Source organism: Dasypus novemcinctus, chromosome X (genome assembly GCF_030445035.2).
Source record: "Dasypus novemcinctus isolate mDasNov1 chromosome X, mDasNov1.1.hap2, whole genome shotgun sequence".
NCBI classification, from domain to species: domain Eukaryota; kingdom Metazoa; phylum Chordata; class Mammalia; order Cingulata; family Dasypodidae; genus Dasypus; species Dasypus novemcinctus.
Window position 1 is genome coordinate 55686910 of NC_080704.1, and position 5826 is coordinate 55692735.

General features: G+C 37.2%; 1 non-coding gene across 1 annotated transcript; it reads right to left on the reverse strand.

The window, feature by feature from the left end:
- Window positions 1-5084: 5084 nt before the first annotated feature.
- Window positions 5085-5217, reverse strand: LOC111759420 (small nucleolar RNA SNORA72). The gene has a single exon (XR_002793408.1). It is a non-coding gene; the product is annotated as a small nucleolar RNA SNORA72 (small nucleolar RNA).
- Between the last annotated feature and the right edge of the window lie 609 nt (window positions 5218-5826).

Below are 5826 nucleotides of genomic sequence, written 5' to 3' on the forward strand. Positions count from 1 at the left end.
AACAAACAACAGTTCCTATTTTTGACATCTTCTCCAACACTTATTTTCCATTTTATAAAATAGTATCAATTCTAGTGGGTGTGAAATGGAATCTCATTTTGATTTTGATTTGCAGTTCCTTGATGATTGAGGATGTTGAGCATGTTTTCTTGGACTTATTTGCCACCTGTGAATCTTCTATGGCGAAATATCTATTCAAGTCCTTTTTAAAAAAAGATTCATTCATTCATTCATTCATTCATTCATTCATTCACTTCCTCCCTTCCCCTCCTCCTGCCCTGCTGTTTTCCTGTCTGTGTTGTCTTCTCTTCTCATTTTCTCTCCTTTAGGATTCACTGGGATTTGACCCTGGAGACCTCTGCTGGGGAGAGTGGTTCCCTGTCAATTATGACATCTCAGTTCCTGGTTTCTGCTGCACTTCACCTTGACTCCCCTTGTCTCTCTTTTGATGCATCATCATCTTGCTATGTTACTCACTTGTGTGGGGCACTGGCTCACCACTCACGCCCTCGCACAGGCACTGGCTTGCCGCGCAGCCATGATTTTCGTCTTTGTTTTCATCAGGAGGCCTCAGAGATCAAACCCAGGTCCTCCCATATGGTAGGCAGAAGCTCTATCACTTGAACCACATCTGCTTCCCTATTCAAGTCTTTTGCCCATTTTTAAATTAGGTTCATTTTTAGTAGTTGTGTTGGATTTCTTTATATATTTTGGATATTAAACCCTTATCCTTTATATGGTTTCCAAATGTTTTCTTCCATTCTGTAGGTTGTTATTTTACTTAACTGATGATGTCCTTTGATGCACAAAATTTTAAATTTTGATGAAGTGCTGTTTATCTAATTTTTCTGTTGCTTGTGCTTTGGTGTGAAGTCTATGAAACCATTGCCTAACACAAAGTTCTGAAGAGGTTTCCCTATGTTTTGTTTCCATTTTCACTTACCTGAAGATATTCCCTAATTTCCCCTATGATTTCTTTTTTGACCCATTGGTTGCTTAAGAGTGCATTGTTTAATTTCCACATATTTGTGAATTTTCCAGGCCTCCGTCTGTTATTATTTCTAGCTTCATTCCATTGTTATTGGAGAAGGTACATTGAATGATTTCAATATATTTTAATTTATTGAGACTTGTTTTGTGACCTAACATATGGTATATATTAGATGATGAGTCCTGTGCAGTAGGAAAGAATGTGAATTCTGCACTGTTGGGTGAAGTGTTCTATATATGTTGTTGGGTCAAGTTGGCTTATAGTATTGTCCAAATCTTCTATTTCCTTATTGATCTTATGTCTAGATGTTTTATTTATTATTGGAGGTGGCGTATTGAAGACTCCTATTATTAATGTAGAATCATCTGTTTCTCCCTTCATAGTGTCTATATTTTCTTCATAAAATTTGGGGCTCTGGTGTTACGTGCATATAAATTTATACTTGTTATGTATTCCTGATGAATTGACACCTTTTAAGCAATTATTGACTTTTTGTCCCTTGGGAAGATTTTGACTTAAAGCCTATTTTATCTGATCTTAGTATAGCTACTCCAGCTCTCTTGTTTACTATTTGCATGCTATTTTTTCCATCTTTTCCCTTTCAACCTATTTGTGTCTTTGAATTTATGTTGAGCCTCTTTTAAACAGCATACAGTTAGTTCATTTTTAAATTTAAAAATATTATTTTGAGGTCCCAGGAGCCGGCTATTGAACCTGGGACCTCATATGTGGGAAGCCAGGACTCAACCGCTGAGCCACACTGACTTCCCTGAGTTGGTTTTTTCATTTGTTTTGCTTGTTGTTTGTTTTGTTTTTTCAGGAGGCACTGGGAACCCAACTGGGAACCTCCCATGTGAGAAGCGGGTGCTCAACCGCTTGAGCCATATCTGCTCCCCAGTTCATATATTTTTTTAATCCATTCTCCCGATTTTTGCCTTTTGATTGGAGAGGTTAATCCATTTACACTTAAAGTAACTACTAATAATGCATCACTTTCTTCTTCCATTTAATTTTTGTAAATCTTGTACTTTTTCTCCTCTATTCTTCTGTTATTGCTTACTTTCATATCTATCCAGATTTGTTTTGTACCATTTTGAGTCCCTCCTCATTTCTTTCTGTATCTATGTTTTTATTTATTTCTTAGTGATTACCAAAGGGCTTAAATTTAACATCTTAAATCTGTAACAGTCATGTTTGACTTGATACCAACTTAATTTCAATATCATACACGTACATTGTTCCTATATCCCTTAATCCCCCACCTTTTTGTCGTATTTGATACAGATTATGTCTTTATACATTGTATGCTCAGAATCATAGATTTATCCTTACTTTCTTTGCCTTTACATTTTTTACCTGTATGAAGTGAAAAACGGAGCTACATACCAACCAATACAATAGAATAGTACTGGCCTTTATAATTACCCATATGGTTACTTTACTAGAGGTCTTCATTTTTTATGCCGCCTTGATCCACTGTCTAATGGCCTTTCCTTTCAGTCTAAAGAACTTTCTTTAATACTGCATGTAGGGAGATCTAGTGGTGATGAACTTCCTCAGCTTTTGTTTACCTGGGAATGTCTTAATCTCTCCCTAATTAAAAAAATATTTTTATTAGGATGTTGTGAACTTACAAAATGATCATGCACATGTGTGAATTTTCACAGACGTCCCTCCACCAACACATTACAGTGTTATGGAACATTTGTTACAGATTATGAGATAATATCATCAGACTATTACCACTAACTATGACCCATAGCATACAGTTAGCATATTTTTCCATATCCCCCTCTTATTAACACAGTACATCTTTGGCATTGATGCAGTAATACTACAGTATTACTGTTAACTATAGTCCATAGGTTACATTAATTGTATTTTTCCTATGCTTCATTTTTGAAAGACAGTGCCATTGTATATAAAATTCTTGGTTCATGTGGCAGTTTGATATTATTTATGAATTCCAAAAAGAGATATTGATTATGTTTGTAAACTTATCTGTTCCTCTGGGCATGATACCCTTCATAAAAAAATTTTATTACCTTTTTTAAAGATACGTGATCACACAAAATGTTACAATAAAAAATGTAAGAGGTTCCCATATACCCCACTACCCACACCCTCCACTCCCATATCGACAACTTTTTTCATTAGTGTGGTACATTCATTGCATTTGATGAGTACATTTTGGAGCATTGCTATACAGCGTGGATTATAGTTTATGTTGTGGTTTACACACTCTCCCAGTCTATTCAGTGTGTTATGGCAGCATACATATGTCCTGCATCTGTCCCTGCAGGATCATTCAGGACAATGCCACGTCCCTTTGATTGTATTAGACTCAGCTGATATGTCTTTGATTAAATTATGTTAAGATTAGGGCTTTGATTTGACAATGTCATTAGAGCATGCAGCGTTGCCTCCCCACCCCCTTGGTGGGCCAGTTAAACAGTCTTACACAGAAGGAGATACTCAAAATAAGATAGACATGTGAAGAGAACAGAGCAGCTGAGCCTGAAAATAAAAGAGCCCCAGGAAGAAAGATGAGCCCTATGCCAGTCTACAGCTGAGATCAGAGGAAGCTGGACCCATGGAGCTTTAAGAGGGAAGAGGAAGGCTGAGCCCTCACAGACATCACCCACCATCTTGCTTCAACTTGTGGCAACAGAGTTTGGTAAGGAGTCCTTGAGTTGGACTCTTTAGCGCTTTGTAAGTGTAAGCTTTTACTCCAATTAAATACCCTTTATAAAAGCCAACAGATTTATGGTACTTTGCATCAGCACCCCTTTGGCTGACTAATACAGTTGACAATTGTTTTAGTTCAACACTTTAAGTATTTAGTCCCACTGCTTCTAGGCCTCCATGGTTTTTGATGAGAAATCAGACCTTAATCTTATTGAGATTTTTTTGCTTTTCTTTTGCAGCTGTCAGAACTCTCTCCTTGCCCTTGGTATTAAAAAAATATATATATATATATATTTTATTTTTTAAAAAGATACTTAGATTACACAAAAAATATAAGGGATTCTTGTATGCCCCACTCCTCACACCTCCCACCTTTTCCCACGTTAACAACTTCTTTCATTAGTGTGGTACATTCATTGCAATTGACAAACACATTTGGAGCATTGCCACTAAGCATGGATTATACTTTATGTTGTACTTTACCCTCCCTCCCACTTAATCCTGAAGGTTATGGCAGGATATATAATGGCCTGTATCTCTTGTTGCAATGTCATTCAGGGCAATTCCAAGTCCCCAAAACTGCCCCATATTACACCTCTTTTCCCTCTCCGTGCTTTCAGCACCTCCAGCGGCCACTGGCACCACATCAATGATATAATTCCTTCATTGTTAGAATCACAATAAGTCTATAGTAGAATACCAGTAAGTCCACTCTAGTCCATACTTTATTCCCCAATCCTGAGGATTCTGGGATGGTGATGCCCACTCCACCTCTAATTGAGAGGGGGCTTCGATCCCATATGGCTGATGGATGGGACTCTCTTGCTTGCAGCTGTAGGCTCTCTTGGTTCCTTGGTGTGCTGGTTGTCCATCCTCACCTCCTTGTTAGTTGTCCTGGTTGAGTCACTGGAGAGGAGATATTGAAACTCTGCTGAGGCTCAGGGCACAGCTGGCACATGGACAGCTCAGAGATTCAAGTCTTTTGGGCTTACACCTGCCAACTCCAGCACCAACTATAGGTTCAAATAAAAGGGACAGAAGAGGCATGTGTAGAAAGTCACATCTGAGTCCAACTCTGTCACACTCAGGAGCACAAACTCCAAAGTAGGGCCCACTGGCAAAGCACCAAACCCTGGAGTTTATCCCACATATATATCCCACAAGTTTTATATGCTGTATTTTAATTTTAATTTATGTATAATTGTTTTTATTTTTAAAATTTTTATCATTCATTTAATGGTAACTGATAATCACAAGATTTCCCTTTTTTAGAAATAACTCTGCAAAGTTAACACTGGTTATTTTCAAGGTTATTGCTGTTGCTTTATCTCTTAAAGTTGGCCACAGTTAACTAGAGTCAACAGCCATTTCCTGTATAGGATGGTCATATAGTAAATCAGACTTGGTATATCACCAGCATTTTAACCACCAGAGCTAGGGGAAAAAGTAGGTCTGGGGACACATGCATGGTCCTAATATAGCAAATGTTTAGCCTGTCCTCATTATCACAAAATCAGGAAAGCAAGAAATATTCACAGTGTACTTATTTTTAAATTTCCTTTAAGACTTCCCTCTTTAGCCGATGGGTTATTTTGAAGTGTGTTGTTTAATTTCCCAGTGCTTGGAGGTTTTCCCATGATGTTTCTGTTGTTGATTTCTAGTTTTATTCCTTTATGGTCAGGAAACATACTTTATATAATTTTAATTTTTAAAAATTAGCTTAGGTTAATCGTATGCCTCAAGATATGGTCTGTTTTCCATGGGCACTGAAAAAGAATGTGTATTCTGCTGTTTTAGGGTTGAGAGGTTGAGTGTTCTATAAATGTCTGTTAGATCATGTTGGTTTATGGTGTTGTTAAGTCCTTCTTTATATTTGATGATTTTTGTCTAGTTGTTCTATCAGTTGTTGAAAAGGGAGTGTTGAATTCTCCAACTCCAAATTCTAACTGTGGCTTTGTCTATTTCTCTAAGTCCTATCATTTTTGTTCATGTCATTTGAAGTTCTTTCTTTCTTTTGTGCATAGGCATTTAGGATGGCTTTGCTTCCTTGTTGAATTGCTCCTTTTATCATTATGTAATGTCTCTCACTTTCCCTGGTAATGTTCTTTACACTTACGTCCATTTATGTGATTTTAAAACAGTCATTT